This window comes from Panulirus ornatus, chromosome 10 (assembly GCF_036320965.1).
Source record: "Panulirus ornatus isolate Po-2019 chromosome 10, ASM3632096v1, whole genome shotgun sequence".
Classification (NCBI taxonomy): Eukaryota; Metazoa; Arthropoda; class Malacostraca; order Decapoda; family Palinuridae; genus Panulirus; species Panulirus ornatus.
Window position 1 is genome coordinate 20,038,924 of NC_092233.1, and position 20,000 is coordinate 20,058,923.

Here is a 20,000-nt window from a genome sequence, read left to right on the forward strand (position 1 = left end):
AGCGACGTGAGTGTTGATGGGAGGCACATATCATCCCCGGCCACTCTACATTTCCCACCTGCAGCTCCTGGCGGATGCTAAGGAAGTGCTATACACATGACAGGTGTTGAGGTACGCCACACATGTGTCGAGTTTAGGTGTCAAGGTGCGTGCCACACACACACATCTGTTCAGGAGCGGTCAAACAGAATGAGACACGCCCACACACCCACACATTAAGATGACAGCTATTGAGGTTTGATATACACCTCTCTAAGGTGAGTGGCTGATGCTGAGGCACGCTACACACCTGTCAAGGGACGATAGCAAATGTTCAAGCATGCCATACACCTGTACACGATCGTTGAAAGACAGTCAGGCGCGCGCGCGCACACACACACACACACACACACACACACACACACACACACACACACACACACACATGTCCAAGACATGTGACAGGTGTTGATAGACGCTACACACCTGTCAATTCGGGACGGCATCGTGACGCAGGACACACGCCTATCCGGGATATGTGACATGTGATGAGAGACGCCATACACCCAGACCGCCCTTACACTTTTTCAAGGTGAGTGGAAGATGTAAGACGAGTGCCAAACATCTGTGCAAGGACGGAGACAGATGTTCAGGCAAACCACACATCTGTCCACGGTCAGCTGCATATACTGAGGCAAACCACACACATTTTCACGGTCAGTAACTACAAAGGATGAAGCACGTCAAACACCTGTCCACTGTGGCTGACAAATGTTGAGGCACGCCATACACCTGTGCAGGATGGGTGGCAAATGTTGAAGCAAGCCACACACACCTGTCTCGAGCCAATGGCAGAGGTTGAGGTAGGCCCCCACACACACATATATTGGAAAGGATCACAATTTTGCGCGTGATCGTCTGTCTTGGGCAATGGCATGTTTACCAAATGGCGTCATAGCCACGTCTCTTCGTTGTATATCAACTGACTGTTATATTTCTCTCTTGTGTCTCCCCTGGTGATGTGATTATTACACGAAAGTGCACTTGGGAACTTATCGTGTTTCAATTTACCCGTGGACTCATAGGAGAAAACACACACACACACACACACACACACACACACACACACACACACACACACATATATATATATATATATATATATATATATATATATATATATATATATATATATATATATGGTCGAAGTTGGTAACTGGGGGCTGCGACATGACCCAGACACCCATCCATACTAAGTGTGTAGAGAGACGCTACACACACCTGCTGGGTGCTGGCCACGGTTCTGCGGCACAGCTGGTGCAGGAGCACTTGGTCATCAGGTGTACTTTTTATCAGGCCACAACTCATAAGGCAGCCATGTAATATAGTGGCACTTTATGGTCCTGATATACTCTCTCTCTCTCTCTCTCTCTCTCTCTCTCTCTCTCTCTCTCTCTCTCGCTCTCTCTCCCTTACGATAATAAGCTTTCACATGAGGTAATTTCTTTGTCAGGTCACCTGATGTTGCCTCCCCCTCCAGCGTGGTGTTGTCATTTGATGTGACCCCAGTGTGGTGTATCACCTTACGTTACCCCTAGTGTGATATCATTTTGATGTACCCCTAGTGTGGTGTCATCTGATGTACCCCAGTGTGGTGTCACCTGAAGTACCCCCAGTGTGGTGTCATCTGATGTACCCCCAGTGTGGTGTCATCTGATGTACCCCCAGTGTGGTGTCAACTGATGTACCCCCAGTGTGGTGTCATCTGATGTACCCCTAGTGTGGTGTCACACGATGTATCCCTAGTATGGTGTCACATGATGTACCCCCAGTGTGGTGTCATCTGATGTACCCCAAGTGTGGTGTCACCTGATGTACCCCCAGTGTGGTGTCAACTGATGTACCCCCAGTGTGGTGTCACATTGATGTACCCCCAGTGTGGGTGTCACATGATGTACCCCTAATGTGGTGTCACATGATGTACCCCCAGTGTAGTGTCACCTGATGTACCCACAGTGTGGTGTCACCTGATGTACCCCCAGTGTGGTGTCACATGATGTACCCCAGTGTGGGTGTCAATGATGTACCCCAGTGTGGTGTCACCTGATGTACCCCCATGTGGTGTGACCTGATGTACCCCCATGTGGTGTCAACTGATGTTCCCCCAGTGTGGTGTCACATGATGTACCCCCAGTGTGGTGTCACCTGATGTACCCCCAGTGTGGTGTCACATGATGTACCCCAGTGTGGTGTCAACTGATGTACCCCCAGTGTGGTGTCACATGATGTACCCCCAGTGTGGTGTCACATGATGTACCCCCAGTGTGGTGTCAACTGATGTACCCCCAGTGTGGTGTCACATGATGTACCCCCAGTGTGGTGTCACCTGATGTACCCCTAGTGTGGTGTCAACTGATGTACCCCAAGTGTGGTGTCACATGATGTACCCCCAGTGTGGTGTCACATGATGTACCCCCAGTGTGGTGTCACATGATGTACCCCCAGTGTGGTGTCACATGATGTACCCCCAGTGTGGTGTCACCTGATGTACCCCCAGTGTGGTGTCACTGATGTACCCCCAGTGTGGTGTCAACTGATGTACCCCCAGTGTGGTGTCACATGATGTACCCCAGTGTGGTGTCACATGATGTACCCCCAGTGTGGTGTCACCTGATGTACCCCCAGTGTGGTGTCACCTGATGTACCCCCAGTGTGGTGTCACCTGATGTACCCCCAGTGTGGTGTCACATGATGTACCCCCAGTGTGGTGTCACATGATGTACCCCCAGTGTGGTGTCACATGATGTACCCCAGTGTGGTGTCACATGATGTACCCCCAGTGTAGTGTCACCTGATGTACCCCCAGTGTGGTGTCAACTGATGTTACCCCAGTGTGGTGTCACATGATGTACCCCCAGTGTGGTGTCACCTGATGTACCCCCAGTGTGGTGTCACATGATGTACCCCAGTGTGGTGTCACCTGATGTACCCCCAGTGTGGTGTCACTTGATGTACCCCCAGTGTGGTGTCACCGGATGTGCCCCCTGTGTAGTGTCACATGATGTGACCCCAGTGTAGTGTCACATGATGTACCCCCAGTGTGGTGTCACCTGATGTACCCCCAGTGTAGTGTCACCTGATGTACCCCAGTGTGGTGTCACATGATGTACCCCCAGTGTGGTGTCACCTGATGTACCCCCAGTGTGGTGTCACCTGATGTACCCCCAGTGTGGTGTCACCTATTACCCCATGTGGTGGCACCTATGTACCCCCAGTGTGGTGTCACATGATGTACCCCCAGTGTAGGTGTCACATGATGTACCCCCAGTGTAGGTGTCACCTGATGTACCCCAGTGTAGGTGTCACATGATGTACCCCCAGTGTGGTGTCACATGATGTACCCCAGTGTGGTGTCACATGATGTACCCCCAGTGTGGTGTCACATGATGTACCCCAGTGTGTGTCACTGATGTACCCTAGTTGTGTCACTGATGTACCCCAGTGTGGTGTCACTGATTACCCCCAGTGTGGTGTCACTGATGTACCCCCAGTGTGGTGTCACATGATGTACCCCAGTGTGTGTCACTGATGTACCCCAGTGTGTGTCACATGATGTACCCCCAGTGTGTGTCACTGATGTACCCCCAGTGTGGTGTCACTGATGTACCCCCAGTGTGGTGTCACATGATGTACCCCCAGTGTGGTGTCACTGATGTACCCCCAGTGTGGTGTCACACTGATGTACCCCAGTGTGGTGTCACATGATGTACCCCCAGTGTGGTGTCACCTATGTTACCCCAGTGTGGTGTCACATGATGTACCCCCAGTGTGGTGTCACACTGATGTACCCCCAGTGTGTGTCCACATGATGTACCCCCAGTGTGGTGTCACATGATGTACCCCCAGTGTAGTGTCACTGATGTACCCCCAGTGTAGTGTCACCTGATGTACCCCCAGTGTAGTGTCACATGATGTACCCCCAGTGTAGTGTCACATGATGTACCCCCAGTGTGGTGTCACATGATGTACCCCCAGTGTAGTGTCACCTAATGTACCCCCAGTGTGGTGTGAACTGATGTACCCCCAGTGTAGTGTCACATGATGTACCCCCAGTGTGGTGTCATATGATGTACCCCCAGTGTGGTGTCACCTAATGTACCCCCAGTGTGGTGTCACCTAATGTACCCCCAGTGTAGTGTCACATGATGTACCCCCAGTGTGGTGTCACCTAATGTACCCCCAGTGTGGTGTCACCTAATGTACCCCCAGTGTAGTGTCACATGATGTACCCCCAGTGTAGTGTCACATGATGTACCCCCAGTGTGGTGTCACATGATGTACCCCCAGTGTAGTGTCACATGATGTACCCCCAGTGTAGTGTCACCTGATGTACCCCAAGTAGTCATTCGTTGTACTCCCAGTGAGGCACCACACAATGTACCCCCAGCGTGCTATCACCTGATGTACCCCAGTGGCAGAGAACCGTCCAATATCCCCGTGATAATGTGCAGTCCCCCCTAATGAACCACCAAGGTGAAGTCTCTCCCCCTCCCTCCCTTACGTACTACCAGCAGCAGCGGTGGTCTGCGTTGCCTAGCGTGTGTCCGGTAGCACCTGATGGGTGGGAGTGTGGGGGGGGGGGGAGGGAGTGGCGAAGGAGGGGGGGGAGGAGGAGGAGGAGGAGTACGAAGCAGGTGTCGCTGGGAGGGAGGTTGGGGTGTAAATGCGCACCCCACACCTGCCAGAGGCCCCCACCGAACTCTGGGTCAAATTACCCAGCGGACGTCCACACGGCGCCGACCATTTAATAACAACCACACACAACAAACGCACACACACACACACACACACACACACACACACACCTGTACGTAAAAACAGGATGGGCGTAGAGAGTGACATATGCAAATGAGGAGTCGGCGGGGGTCTGTATACATTACCTTTCCTAATTACCATAGTGAAAATTGGCGAGCGGTTCATGACACAGTGATTGGCTAATGAGTCTAACATCCAGTGGGTGAGTTGGTGACGGCAGGAGGAGGAGGAGGAGGAGGAGGAGGAAGGCAGCAGGCAGTGGCTCCCGATGGGGGACGCTGATGTCATTACCCTGACTAGTAGTGTGGAGGGGAGGAGGGAGGAGGAGGAGGAGGGGTTCCTGAGGGTAGAGACAGACGTCTGACTTATTACTATGCCTACCTTGTATGTCGTCTGCAGTGTCGCTGCGGCCGTAGTGCTGGTGCTGCGTCGGGGCACTGCCCTTGGCGAGGGGGTGGGTCGTCCCTGGCAGATCAACTCGGTCCACAGTTCACTGACAACTTGTCACCGCTTCATTAAATATTCATTAATCCAAAGAAGGCACTGGTAGGACGGAGTAGGCCGCGCGCTCCGCAGCTGGCCTGGACATCACCACAACACGCCAACGCCAAGATATCAAGGAATTCCTCCGCAGCGTGTATAAAAAAATACAACTAATAAACACTAGCACTAATTCTATCTACAGAGTATCACAGGCGTGGGCCACACAGCCTCGCTCCCTGGTGGCGACGAGTACACTAAACTACCTGTTGGGCTTGGCCGATGGGCGCGGCTGCCGCACCCACCGTCTGGCAGCTGATTGGTCGAACCACGCCCAGCACCACCCAGGCCGCATACAACACCGCCCATTGGTCTGTTTTCACACCTTCCCGAGGGGTTTTATGGGGTCCTGAAGGGACAGGATAGGTGCTGGTATGTTTCTGTTGCGTGGGACACACGCCTGGGACTCGCGTGGCAAGTTGGAGAAGAGGAGAGGAGCGAGTCACGAGCGGTGGGATGGCAGGAGGAAATGATCTGCGGGGAGCCAGTGTGTGTGTGGGGGGGGAGGTGGGAGGGGGGGAGACGAGTCACGTGTGTGGGCGTCGCGTGTGGGCGGGTCCAGGGGGTAGGCGGTTCCCCTGATAAGCGGGGTGTTGTGGCGGCGTCTACTGTCACCTACAGGACTCGCTTACTGGCGCCGCTGATACCGACAGATAAGGCGATAAAACTGGCTGGTGGGTATAATTATAAGGCAGAAGCTTTGCCACACAAGCTTACCCAATGTACAGGATATTCTTCTTCCCGCCTCTACCTAGGCCATGTACCCTTCACCCATGCCATCAATGAAATGCTTTGGAGAGTGAATATAGACAGAAGTTGTTTGAATATTCACGTTAATGATCCAACAGTCGTTCCACGATGAAACGGCAAGCAGTTAGAACACACCACCACCACCACCACCAGCAGAGCGAGGTTAGTTAAAACGACTGAGAGTCGTAGAGGCGCAACTTAAGCCAGACTGAAAGTGGAGTCCACTTGAGCATGTAATCTCCTTTTTAAGCTCAGCCGTTCACTGAAGCATGTAATTTCCCTCTTGAGGCTAACAGAATACACTGCATTTGTAAACAGAACTGTTATTTTTTTTCTTTTTTTTCTGTCTTCAATGAAGAAATAAAAAGAAAGAAAACGAAAGGGCTCAAGGTATGGAAATCAAACTAAACATCCATTAGGTTCTGATGTCTGCACTGTGGCGCGACAAAGACACAATCACCACCACTAGGAAACCCCCCCCCCCCCCCAAGAGTCGATGGTCACAAGATAACACCACCACACAACATAGAAGGGTGGGACAATGAGAGAAAAGATATCTTCCCCTACAAAACGTGTGTGTGTGTGTGTGTATATATATATATATATATATATATATATATATATATATATATATATATATATATATACATATATATATGCTGATAACCACGGAACACACGTACATCTCTTTTAAAACACCACGACAAGACAGTAACATACTTCACATCCCATACCACCAGAATTGCTCTCTCCTAAAAATATATGCAAACAAGCATGATACACAGATCTCACCGATGACGCAGGCGTGACGTAGGGATGACGCAACGGCGTGCCGGGCCAGGAGTCGCCAGAGCTCTGCTGATAAATACGCTGGCTGGGTGGGGGAGGATGGGGGCGATGTGAGCTTGACAATCAAGACCTCCATGTGGAAAAAGTGGTGACGAACTTTACAATGGGAGAGGATCAGGGGGGGGGGGGAGGGGGCGCACACACGCACGCACGCACGCGCGCGCACACACACACACACACACACACACACACACACACACACACACACACAGGGTGGAGCTTGAAGCAAATGGTAAATTGTTTGATTAATCATACGAGTATTAAGCGCTGTGCAGAGGAAATACCCACAGGCGTGGCTTTCCTAGGGATGAGGAAGAATCTCTGGGCCTAGCCCGAAAAAACCCAGGGATGCCACTAACGACCATATTATCACTGCCACTGGGATTAGACCAGTGGCCTGCCCCAGTGTGGCATGAGGTCAGAGTCGTCTACTGCGGTGAGGATGAATGGACTCGCCCCATTACCTGTGTGGGGAGGGATGGTGAGGATTATAGAGGCAGTTCGCCTCTCGAGACCCTTACAGCCAACACCTGTGTTGAACGTTTGAGGCTTCAACACATGTGTAGGTGGGGTCGACAGGTGTGCCGGTAGTAACAGACGGTGGGGTTAATAATTCAGTCCCCAAAACAGACATGTTATATCCCCAGGCTGGGCCGGACCTACTTGGGGAGGGGGGGGGGGGCTTGCTGGCTGGGGATGGGGTGTGAGGGTCGGGCCTGCCAGGGGGGCAGAGTGTGTGAGGGCCGGGCCCGCCAGGGGACGCGGAGTGAGGGCTGGACCAGCTTGGAGGAGGGGTGTGATGGCTGAGCCTGCCTGGTGATGGGTTATGAGGGCCGTCCCTACCTGGAGATGTGTGAGGGCCAGTCGTGCTAGGAAAGTGTGTGAGGGCCGGGCTTGTTTGAGGCATAATGTTGTGTGAGGGCTGAGCCTGCCTAGGGTGTGGTGTAAGGGCTGAGCCTGAGTGAAGACGAGGTGTGAGTGCCGGGCCTATTTGGAGACAGGTGTAAGGGGTGGTGTTGCCTGAGGTGAGGCGTGAGGACTGGACCTGCCTAGGCTGGGGTGTGAGGACAGGGTCTGCCTGGGTGTGTGATGTGAGGGTCGGGCTTGCCTGGATGTTGGGTATTAGGGCCACGCTTACCTGGACGAGAGGTGTGAGGGCCGAGTCTTTATGGGGACGGGGTGTAAGGGCCGCGCCTGCCTGGGAGCAGGGTGTGAGAGCCGCGCCTGCCTGGGGGTGGGGTATGAGGGCTGGGCCTGCCTGGGAGCGGGGTATGAGGGCTGGGCCTGCCTGGCGGCGGAGTGTGAGGGCTGGGCCTGCCTGGGGGCGGTGTATGAGGGCTGGACCTGCCTGGGAGCGGAGTGTGAGGGCTTGGCCTGCCATAAGGACAGGGTATGAGGGCCACGGCTGCCTGGAGGCAAGGTGTGAGGGCTGCGCCTGCCTGTGGCTAGGATGTGAGAGCTGCGCCTGCCTGAGGGCAGCGTGAGAGGGCTGTGCGTGCCTGGGGGCGGGGTGGGAGGGCTGGGCCTGCATTAACTTCATCATAATATTTTTCAGATATACGAACGACAAGGTCAGCTCACATACTGAAGAGATATCTCTCCGCTGTAACAACCCCTCCAGGTGGTGTCACTTCACAAAGCCCACGTGTGTCGTGATGAAATAATACTCCCACGGAGCTCGACCGACACTTGACCTGCTGTTGCCTTGTCGTGAACGAAACGTGACCCTGCCTGACCTCTTCTGAATCTCCAAGGGGACCAGCACCAATTAACTTGTCGGCCATGCCCTCTCAATTACCGCTATCGGCGTGGCAGAACGGAAAGTCTCATTGATATCGTGCATTAGTGAAGGAGTCAGTCAGCCACTCAAGTCGGTCAGTCAAGCAGTCACTTTGCCTCAGACAACAGGAGCGCCGCCCAGGCGCCTGAATACTTCTCGGTCATCTGACTCTTGGTTCATCAAATTCTTGCAGTGGCTCTGTTGTGCCTCACTTTTCCACGGTTTCCGGCAGCAGCTCCAAAGCTGTTCTGGCTCCTGCCCCCTCTTGGCAGTATTTCCGTGGGACATCGCCAGTGCGTCTTCTGCTACTGCCTCAGTTACAGGATCTACAGCCATCCCTCCCACTGCACAAAGCACAAAACTTTGGCAAGAGGTTCACCTTCGGCAGGAGGTTCACTAATTCAGAACTTCGGTAACGATATGTCTCCCTTCTGTAGAAGCTCCACGAGACCATGCAACGATTTGCTTCTCCCACGGGACCACCTTCTACATCATCCCCCTGGGACACCTGCCTCAGTACACCGACAACAATGCCTTGGGACCTCTGTCTAATTTACATAATAAATCACTGTGTTTTACCCGTGGACCCTGGCCCACTGCTCATCCCAATCATTATCATCAAAGAGAAGGTGACGTATTCCCACCCATTAAAGCGCCATGGGTCAGTATGGTGGACTGTCGTTGTGTGAGGAGGCAGATTACACAATAACAAAGAGCAATGTTTACAAATCAATCAGCTAGTAACCCAACAAGCACTAGAACCCTCAAAAGTATCTATTTACCAAAGTGTCCATCTCCCATCATTAACTCCAATCTCAATTTTCATGGGTTTGTATCAGGTACATACAGCATCTGAACTAACTCATACACATCCTCAACCCATGCCCATGGTTTTGAAGTGAAACAAACATACAGGCTTCCCTCGCTTATATACGAGCTTCTCTCTTTACATAAGCCTGGAAGTCTGCGCTTCGGTAACGACACTCACAAAAATCTCCACAAATTCATCTAAAGTCTTCGCAGACTTTACACCGAAAACGCAAAATGGTTGGAGGACAGAGAGTAAAGATGGACTCCGACGATTATTCAACCGAGTTAGTCGGCCAGTCATCATCATCAGGCCTGATAAGGTTGATAAGGATAACACTGACGACAACAAACGCCCACTGGTGACCAGAGGGCGTGACCTGGCGGGAGAGGAGTCGGGAGTGGAGAGTAGGGCTGACCCAGTGGTGTAACCCGAGCGTGGGGTGTGAGATGCCCTGACCGTAACATGTGGGCGTGTTCAGTTGTTGGACGCTGGGCGCTTTTGAGGTGTTACCAGCGGGCGTGACGAGGGCAGAACACTATATGGAGGGGGAAGAGAGATGGATCATCCCCTCGAGTACGATGGTAGGACACCTTGAACATGACGGTACGACCACCGGATGTACGATGGTCTGCAGTTCGAAATGACCCTCCGGGGTTAGGTCAGAGGTCCGGGTCATCACACCTAAGGGTCGTGCCGTCGTGCTCGAAGGGGTCGTGTCTCATCATGTGCAAAAGAGGGTGGTACGTCGTGCTTAGGAGGGGTCAACATCACCAAGGGCAACGTTAGTATCTTACGCAATGAGCGGTAGCCCAGTGCCTGGGTCCTTGACTTACAAGGAAATGACGCCTCACTGTATTGGACTCTCTCTCTCTCTCTCTCTCTCTCTCTCTCTCTCTCTCTCTCTCTCTCTCTCTCTCTCTCTCTCTCTCTCTTCTCTCTCTCTCTCTCGTCGTGATCCCCCATCACAACTACTTTGCCATCGCGGCAATATTTCGTCGTGAGCAGGTACTCTTACTCGATCCTCTCACTACTTCTCGTTTCCTGGGAACTCTTACTCCATCGCTGTTCTCCTCCCCTCTTTGCACTCACTCTTAACTCTTTTCCTCGCTACTCTCACTCCCTTCCCTCATTACTCTCATTCTCTCTTCGATCCTCACTACTATCACTCACTCACTCCTCCTCCGCTACCACTCCCTATTCCTTCCCTCATTACTCTCATTCTCTCTTCGATCCTCACTACTATCACTCACTCACTCCTCCTCCGCTACCACTCCCTATTCCTTCCCCGCTACAACTCCCTCTTCCTCCTTCGCTACTATAACTCCCCCTCTCCATCCCTTGCTACTCTCACTCCCTCTTCCTAACCTCCTACACCCCTCAGTATCACTCTCTCTTCCTTCCCTCTGGATAAACAGCTTACTAAACACCGAACATGATCGTCCACCGCATTTCTTCAACACTGAGTCACACAGACCATATCTTAAACGGACCTACGGAGTGCTTAACCGGTCGAAGTTCCCCACACTGCCTCTCTTGCCTCCACTTCTCTCCCATCCCATAAAATCTGCTCACTTCTCAAATTAACTTCCCAAAATAACGTTATTCCTGAAAATACTCTAATGATGGAGGAACGAAAAGTTGACACCGCCAACAGAGATCCATAAAGGCTCCTTGTAAACACAGGCAGGAAAACAAGAGTAAAATGAGGAATTACTTTTAGGTGCGTTGACAAGATAAATCTAGAAGAACTGCTCCCTCCTGTGTGTGTGTGTGTGTGTGTGTATATATATATATATATATATATATATATATATATATATATATATTTTTTTTTTTTTTTTTTTTGGCTTTGTCGCTGTCTCCCGCGTTTGCGAGGTAGCGCAAGGAAACAGACGAAAGAAATGGCCCAACCCATCCCCATACACATGTATATACATACGTCCACACACGCAAATATACATACCTACACAGCTTTCCATGGTTTACCCCAGACGCTTCACATGCCCTGATTCAATCCACTGACAGCACGTCAACCCCGGTATACCACATCGATCCAATTCACTCTATTCCTTGCCCTCCTTTCACCCTCCTGCATGTTCAGGCCCCGATCACACAAAATCTTTTTCACTCCATCTTTCCACCTCCAATTTGGTCTCCCACTTCTCGTTCCCTCCACCTCCGACACATATATCCTCTTGGTCAATCTTTCCCCACTCATTCTCTCCATGTGCCCAAACCATTTCAAAACACCCTCTTCTGCTCTCTCAACCACGCTCTTTTTATTTCCACACATCTCTCTTACCCTTATGTTACTTACTCGATCAAACCACCTCACACCACACACTGTCCTCAAACATCTCATTTCCAGCACATCCATCCTCCTGCGCACAACTCTATCCATAGCCCACGCCTCGCAACCATACAACATTGTTGGAACCACTATTCCTTCAAACATACCCATTTTTGCTTTCAGAGATAATGTTCTCGATTTCCACACATTCTTCAAGGCTCCTAGAATTTTCGCCCCCTCCCCCACCCTATGATCCACTTCCGCTTCCATGGTTTCATCCGCTGCCAGATCCACTTCCAGATATCTAAAACACTTTACTTCCTCCAGTTTTTCTCCATTCAAACTTACCTCCCAATTGACTTGACCCTCAACCCTACTGTACCTAATAACCTTGCTCTTATTCACATTTACTCTTAACTTTCTTCTTTCACACACTTTACCAAACTCAGTCACCAGCTTCTGCAGTTTCTCACATGAATCAGCCACCAGCGCTGTATCATCAGCGAACAACAACTGACTCACTTCCCAAGCTCTCTCATCCCCAACAGACTTCATATTCAGCCTTCCCTCGGTGGCTTATCGTTAAATGAGTACCTGAGCTAGAATGGTGGGTGTGTGTGTGTGTGTGTGTGTGTGTGTGTGTGTGTGTATAAGATATTGCACATATATACAAGGTTACGAAACTCTCCCCGTAAAACACAAATAGAGAATACAAATAACCTACCATACATACACACACACACACACACACACACACACACACATATATATATATATATATATATATATATATATATATATATATATATATATATATATATATATATATATATATATTCATTTATTTTCTTATGTATATACATGTGTATGTGGGTGGGTTGGGCCATTCTTAGTCTGTTTCTTTGCGCAACCTCGCTAACGCGGGAGTCGGCGATTAAGTAGAATATATATATATATATATATATATATATATATATATATATTCTTCTTTGTTTCTTTTAAACTATATAGCCATTTTCTATACATTTAGCACAATATGTTTCACGGAGACAGTCCTCCTCACCAGGTGCCAATAATTCATAACGTTTTTAAAATCCCAACTACCATCACAAAAATACCGTCTGACTTCTGGTGTTGGGATTTGGAAAAAAAAAAAAAATTATGAATTATTGGCACCTGATGAAGTGGACTGTCTCCGTGAAACATGTCGTGCCGCATATGTAGACAAATTACATTGTTAGATAAAATCATATGAATCACTGAACTGCGATTTCATTTTCATAACTATCATCACGGATATATATATATATATATATATATATATATATATATATATATATATATATATATATATATATAGAGAGAGAGAGAGAGAGAGAGAGAGATCCTTCCATATAAAGCCTATATAACTTGAGCATACCCAGACTAGCCCTATTTTGTATCATTTGCTGTGAGCCGATCCAAGCTTTGCAGGCGGGTCGACTCTAAGTTTTCCTAACCAGGATGGAACCGGATAAAGGTAACCATTAGTTAGTTAGTTAACTAATCAACTACCTAGTTATCTAGTTAGGTAAGACGTAATCACCCTATGACATGTGGAGGTGGAATGTTAGAGTTCGGTGACTTTTGGTATCTTAAGGGATTTCGATGTCAATATCTTTCAAAAGTCTTTTTTTTTTTTCTAATAAATAAAAAAAAATTCTATCAGTGAAATGATTCCTGTAGAACACATACAATGACTCTTTCTATTCAGACGATTTCATTATATCTTATATTATGAAATGTAATCAATCGTAATAGAAAGTCCAGTTTCACGTTTTCGTGTGTGTGTGTGTGTGTGTGTGTGTGTGTGTGTGTGTCGTGAACTTTCCCAATGGTACTTTCTCTTGTCCTTTAATTGTCCAGCAGAACAAAGGGCACATGGACAACGGTAACGCTCATCTGCTGTATCTTCGTCAGCCTCCATCTTCATGCGTCTTCATCAATTCGGGTGTGTTTGCCTGTGGACCCTTGGTCAACACAATTATTCTCCAGAGGCTCGCTTCCGCGCCCAGCCTCTCTCTCTCTCTCTCTCTCTCTCTCTCTCTCTCTCTCTCTCTCTCTCTCTCTCTCTCTCTCTCTCTCCCTCATTTACACGTCTTCCCTATAACCGGCCGAGCCTCACCGGGGAAGTCAAAGATTGAGAGCGCGTCTCCCCCGCGAGTGATTTTACGGTCGAGCGCAAACGTAGCGCTTCGCCCAGGATGTCTCTTGCGTTCTATTCTCAGAGGGCTTCCAGTTCTCCACCCCTGAAGTCATCCTTGTCCCTCAACTTGCTCGACTAAACTGGTCTCCATCCCCACTGGAGAAGAGATGGTCCGTATAATAATTTGGGTCAGTCTGGCTGCGTCATTCCTTTACGTTCGTCAGCGGAATTTTGAAGGATGTGCACGAAGGCTTTTTTGTTTACACTCATCCCTCCTCCATACATTTCCTGTATCCTCTTTCTCAATGCTTGCCCTGTAAATCCTGCGCCGTTGAGGCATGAGAAATCGAGAGCAAGCTCAGGTGCACCTCATGAAATATACGCTCCAAAGACACGGTAGTTTGTGTAGCACGTCAGGGCCACTCCGACCGAAGGAGGACAGGGATCTTGTTGCACGGCAGCAGAGGCACAGCTGCTAGCACCTGAGGAGCACACAATATGATAAGAAGAACCAGACAACAAGAATCCGGATAACAACACAAACATGGAACACACTTGGTTCCCACGGGGTTTGAAAATATGGCTTTGAGAAACACTACTCATCCCTCACGACACGCAATAAACATTTCTTGTTTAAGCAGACCAATTGCTTTCCAAGCCAACATACAGCATTACTACTACATATACGTATACATATACACCCTTAAGTATGCCGGAAGGAGGTCAGGCATATCAGGGAGACTCCAGAAACATACATCCAACACAATGCAACCCACCCACACCATTCACAAACTCACACCATATATAAACCCACACCATACAAAAACCCACACCATACATAAACCCACTCTATTCATAAACCCACACCACACAAACTCACACCATATATAAACGAACACCATATATAAGCTCACACCATAATACATTTTGACACATTCTGTCATCTATCTCTCCACTCTTACCTTCCGTCCAGACTCTTGTTTACTTACCCCCATCCACCACCTAACCACCCAATTACACAAATCACACACAGGCCCCAACCACCACCGGGAGGTAGGAAAGCTATCTCTCCCAACCAGAGCACTTGGCTCGCTAGCTGGCTGGCTCCACATCGCCAGGTAAAATATTCACCGTGATGCAAGAAGGATGGTGGACAGGTGCAGGAGAGAGAGAGAGAGAGAGAGAGAGAGAGAGAGAGAGAGAGAGAGAGAGAGAGAGAGAGAGAGAGAGAGAGAGAGAGAGAGAGAGAGAGAGAGAACTGACAGCGTATCAAAAGAGGAGAAATACCGAGAGAAATGATCCAAGAAGGGAAAAATAAGGACAGTCGACACCCGGAGTAGGACTCCAAATGATGGGATAGGTGAGGGTCGGGGCAGATGGGGAAAAACAATGAGTCGAGCACAGGACAAGAGGGAGATGATATTCAGCAGAGCTTAGCTAATTAGGGTAGTACTGGGTGGGTGGTGTGGGTTAGGGAGGTAGGTATATATATGGCCGTCCAGTATGAGGCGATGAAGGTCAAGAGACCTGTTGGAGACACGATGGAGGTCAAGAGGCCTCTGGTGGAGACACGATGGAGGTCAAGAGGCCTCTGGTGGAGACACGATGGAGGTCAAGAGGCCTCTGGTGGAGACACGATGGAGGTCAAGAGGCCTCTGGTGGGGACACGGAGGTCAAGAGGCCTCTGGTGGAGACACGGAGGTCAAGAGGCCTCTGGTGGTGACACGATGGAGGTCAAGAGACTTGGTGGAGACAGTTGATGGTTGTAGAGTGACAGATGAGGGTGTGTAGAGTGGAGAGGTGAGAATGCTATGGGAGCGGGGGTAGGCTATGAAGCGCCGGGGGAGGTGTGGGCTGGAATGGGTTCAGTGGGGGGATGTATTGTGGCGGTGGTGGTGGTGGTAGCGGTGGTGATGACAAGGGAGAATTCTTCACCACCTTCCTACTACTATGTTCTCCACTTGGCTAATGCCCTACCATTCTTTCTGACGACCTTCTTTTAACTGGCTGTATCACCTACCCCCCCCCCCCCCACACACACACACACACACTCAGCCAATATACATCATTGACCTCCACCATCGGTGCCTGAGGGAGGTAGGTAACCTCCTCATTAACTTATATACCTCAGGCTGGACTGCAATCTCTGAACTGGTGAGAAGTCTGTTGGTGTGATTCTACCAGTTACCTGAGGCTTGTTTTGATGATGACAGAGAGAAACATGGAGCAAAATCCTACTAGCACTATGACGTATTACCTACTGGCACTGTGGCGTATACCTACAGGCACTGTGGCGTGTACCTACAGGCACTGAGGCGTATACCTCCTGGCACTGTGGCGTATACCTACTAGCACTGTGGCGTATATCTACTGGCACTGTGGCGTATACCTACTGGCACTGTGGCGTATACCTACTGGCACTGTGGCGTGTACCTACAGGCACTGAGGCGTATACCTACTGGCACTGTGGCGTATATCTACTGGCACTGTGGCGTATACCTCCTGGCACCGTGGCGTATACCTACTGGCACTGTGGCGTATACCTACTGGCACCGTGGCGTATACCTACTGGCACTGTGGCGTATACCTACTGGCACCGTGGCGTATACCTACTGGCACCGTGGCGTATACCTACTGGCACCGTGGCGTATACCTACTGGCACTGTGGCGTTCCAGTGAATTCGATATATAAAGATAGATCCCCGGGAGCGTGTGGGAGGATTCATTACAGCGGTCACCTAAGCAAGACCACCACTGCCATCTAAGGTCCCCAGACACTCGAGTTGATTCCAATAAGTCTTTATTCCAAACCCCAACATCATATTGCCATAAACGCTACGGATATATATATATATATATATATATATATATATATATATATATATATATATATATACACACAAAAAGGACTGTGGGGCCTGGATGTGGATAAGGAGCTGTAGTTTCGATGCATTAACACAACATGACAGCTAAAGCGAGTGGATGCGAGCGGATGTGCCCCTTCTTCGTCTATTCCTGGCGCTACCTCGCTAACGCAGGAAAGGCAAATCAAGTACGAAAGAAAGAAAATACATAGAAATTATTATTTCCAACAGCTATAATAAAGAAAAAAACATTACCATTCTTCGGTCGCACATTCGGAGTCCTGTCACTGACGTACAAGACCCCAAGAGAGAGAGAGAGAGAGAGAGAGAGAGAGAGAGAGAGAGAGAGAGAGAGAGAGAGAGAGAGAGAGAGAGAGAGAGAGAATACACTGGAGAACTGCGACCAAAACACTCAAATGATATCTCATTGAATTACGACGATCCGTCCAGCACATAATGGCCATCAGAGAGAGACACACACACACACCAGCCGGGCGCCACGCCTCCGTGTTCAGTGACCCCCACCCGATCCTATCCACTCCCCTGCTACGAAAAACGGTATCTGTGCATTTTTTTTTTCCTCTCCCCTTTAAATGCCATGGCGATATCAAAACTGCCTTCCCCCCACAAGCCGGGGCAATGTTCGCACCGACGGGTATCAACGGAGATCGATTTCGATAGATGTGTTTTTTTTCTGCAGTTTGTGGTCTACTTTCACACCGTCTGAGTCCGCTTTAACAGTCAGGTTTACTTTAAGGGTAAGAACATACCGAATTTGGGTAGGGTGCTAAAGGTAACGGGAGGAGGATATGTACGGATAAGGATACTGAACAGAGCTACACCCTACACATACATAGCAAATCTCCCAGTCCATGGACCTTTTGTGCACTCTGTGTCCTCTTTTGCGACACCGCCCACAGGATGGGTAGGAGTGCTTGATGTATCAGCTGCTCTTCCGGCTAATCTATCGTGCGCTCCTACCCATCGCGCGCTCCTATTCCCGTACTTCTCCTTAACCTAGAAATCCATGAAATCGAGCATTTTCTTACCTAGATTTTCGGCTAGACAACTTAATTAAGCCTGGGGTCCTCCCGAACCTAGAAATCTAGAATCCTGTTAACTACAGTGAACGTAAAAACGTCAAAGATATTTATCATTCCTTCCAGAAGCGTTAGAAGGAATTTCAAGCCGAAATGTGGCATCTAATCCTATATACTATCATGTGTTCAATACATCACAGTTCTCGATTTACAGTCATCGACACACGTTTACGAGTCCCTATTACGATATTTTCCCTTAGCATATGGCATCTAAACCAACATTTTCCATTTTCTTCGATGCCCTGCCCGCTTTCCAGTTACTGTCGTAGTTAGAGAAAACGGAATCAAAATGACGACACAAACCAGCAGTCCAAAATATAAATCATTTGGCATAAATAAACATCGTCGTGACCCTAAAACACAAAGTTACCTGACGATGGCAAAATAATTCATACTTTGTTGTCATCTACAGGCCGAGTGCTCAGTGGAGGATGATATGAACGACCCAGGATCCCGATGTCCCAATGTTACGTCAACGGTGAAATTCTACGGGAATAATGGCTCTCACATGGAGGGGTTGCGGCCGATGTGATTACACTACAGGGGTTTTGTCATGATGGAGTACAAATATTACGCTCCAGGAGTTTCGTCACGATGGAGTACAAATATTACACTCCAGGAGTTTCGACATGATGGAGTACAAATACTACACTCCAGGAGTTTCGTCACGATGGAGTACAAATATTACACTCCAGGAGTTTCGTCACGATGGAGTACAAATATTACACTACAGGAGTTTCGTCACGATGGAGTACAAATATTACACTCCAGGAGTTTCCACATGATGGAGTACAAATATTACACCACAAATCAATCACTAATGAACAACAAAACTTTTGATTAAGATCATACATCTTCCCATTGTCAAATCTAAACACACAAAATAATATAAAACATTAAAACATCAATGAAATCAGAAAAACCAAGGAAAGCTCTCCAGAAATGTGTTGAAATACCTACAACTTAATAAGAACTTTCAAAAACTTTATTGAAAACTAAAAGTTTCACAGTTCTATCACGATGATGATATACTTCTCTTTTTTCTCAAAACGTAACAATTCGTCCACAGTGTTCAGGGTTTCGAGGATATCAAAGAAACATATCTAAAATCCGGATAAGATAATTTGGTCGCGAACGCTCAAGTAAAAAAAAAAATGTTCTCTTCCTTCAGCATCTTAAACCTGCTCATAAAGACACTGCGAACACCTTTTTAAAACGTCAAGAAATCAAGTCCTCCTAAAAAGCTGACGATCGCAGCGAAACAACAGCAAGATAGTCCATCCCAGGCGTTCCACAATAGCAAGAAAATCCACCCAAAACGTCTCTAGTCCACTCCACCTTCCCACAACAGCAAGAAAATCTGCCTTAAACGTCTAGAAGCCCCTCCACCACCTTCCCACATCAGTAAGGAAATCCACCCAAAACGTCTATAGCCCCCTCCACCTTCCCACAACTGCAAGGAAATCCACCACAATCGTCTACAACCCGCTCCACCACCTTCTCCCATCATTAAGGAAATCCATTTAAGACGCCTATAACCCACCCCACCAGCCATGATTGTGACGAGCAGCGTTTCTTAAAAAAAGATGACTGACACAAGCCCGAGTCGCTGCAGATCAACAGCCAATTTGGGCAGCGGTAATTGCCGAACGAGAAGTCTGATCAGTCATTACGGGGAACCACTCTCTGTCGTGGATCAGGATAGATGGTGGCCAGATACGAGAGAGAGAGGGAAGAACTCAGATAAAATGTCTACACATATTTCCGACTAGGCTTGGTAATAGCATGGTCACTAGGCTTGGTAATAGCATGGTCACTAGGCTTGGTAATAGCATGGTCACTTGGCTTGGTAACAGCAGGGTCACTAGACTTGGTAATAGCAGGGTCACTAGGCTTGGTAATAGCAGGGTCACTAGGCTTGGTAATAGCAGGGTCACTAGGCTTGGTAATAGCAGGGTCACTAGGCTTGGTAATAGCAGGGTCACTAGGCTTGGTAATAGCAGGGTCACTAGGCTTGGTAATAGCATGGTCACTAGA

The 20,000-nt window shown here is 48.8% G+C and overlaps 1 protein-coding gene across 2 annotated transcripts in view; it reads right to left on the minus strand.

Annotated features, from left to right (window-relative positions):
• The window catches only part of LOC139750820 (uncharacterized), a 524,911-nt gene that overhangs the window by 267,456 nt on the left and 237,455 nt on the right, over positions 1-20,000 (minus strand). Inside the window, exon 1 of one of the 2 annotated variants that reach the window (XM_071665588.1) lies at positions 5,176-5,812. The exons of the other annotated variant lie outside the window; for it this stretch is intronic. The gene's annotated coding sequence lies outside the window, so the exon portion shown is untranslated. Of the gene's footprint in view, positions 1-5,175; positions 5,813-20,000 lie in introns of those variants that run through there. 2 annotated transcript variants of the gene reach the window in all.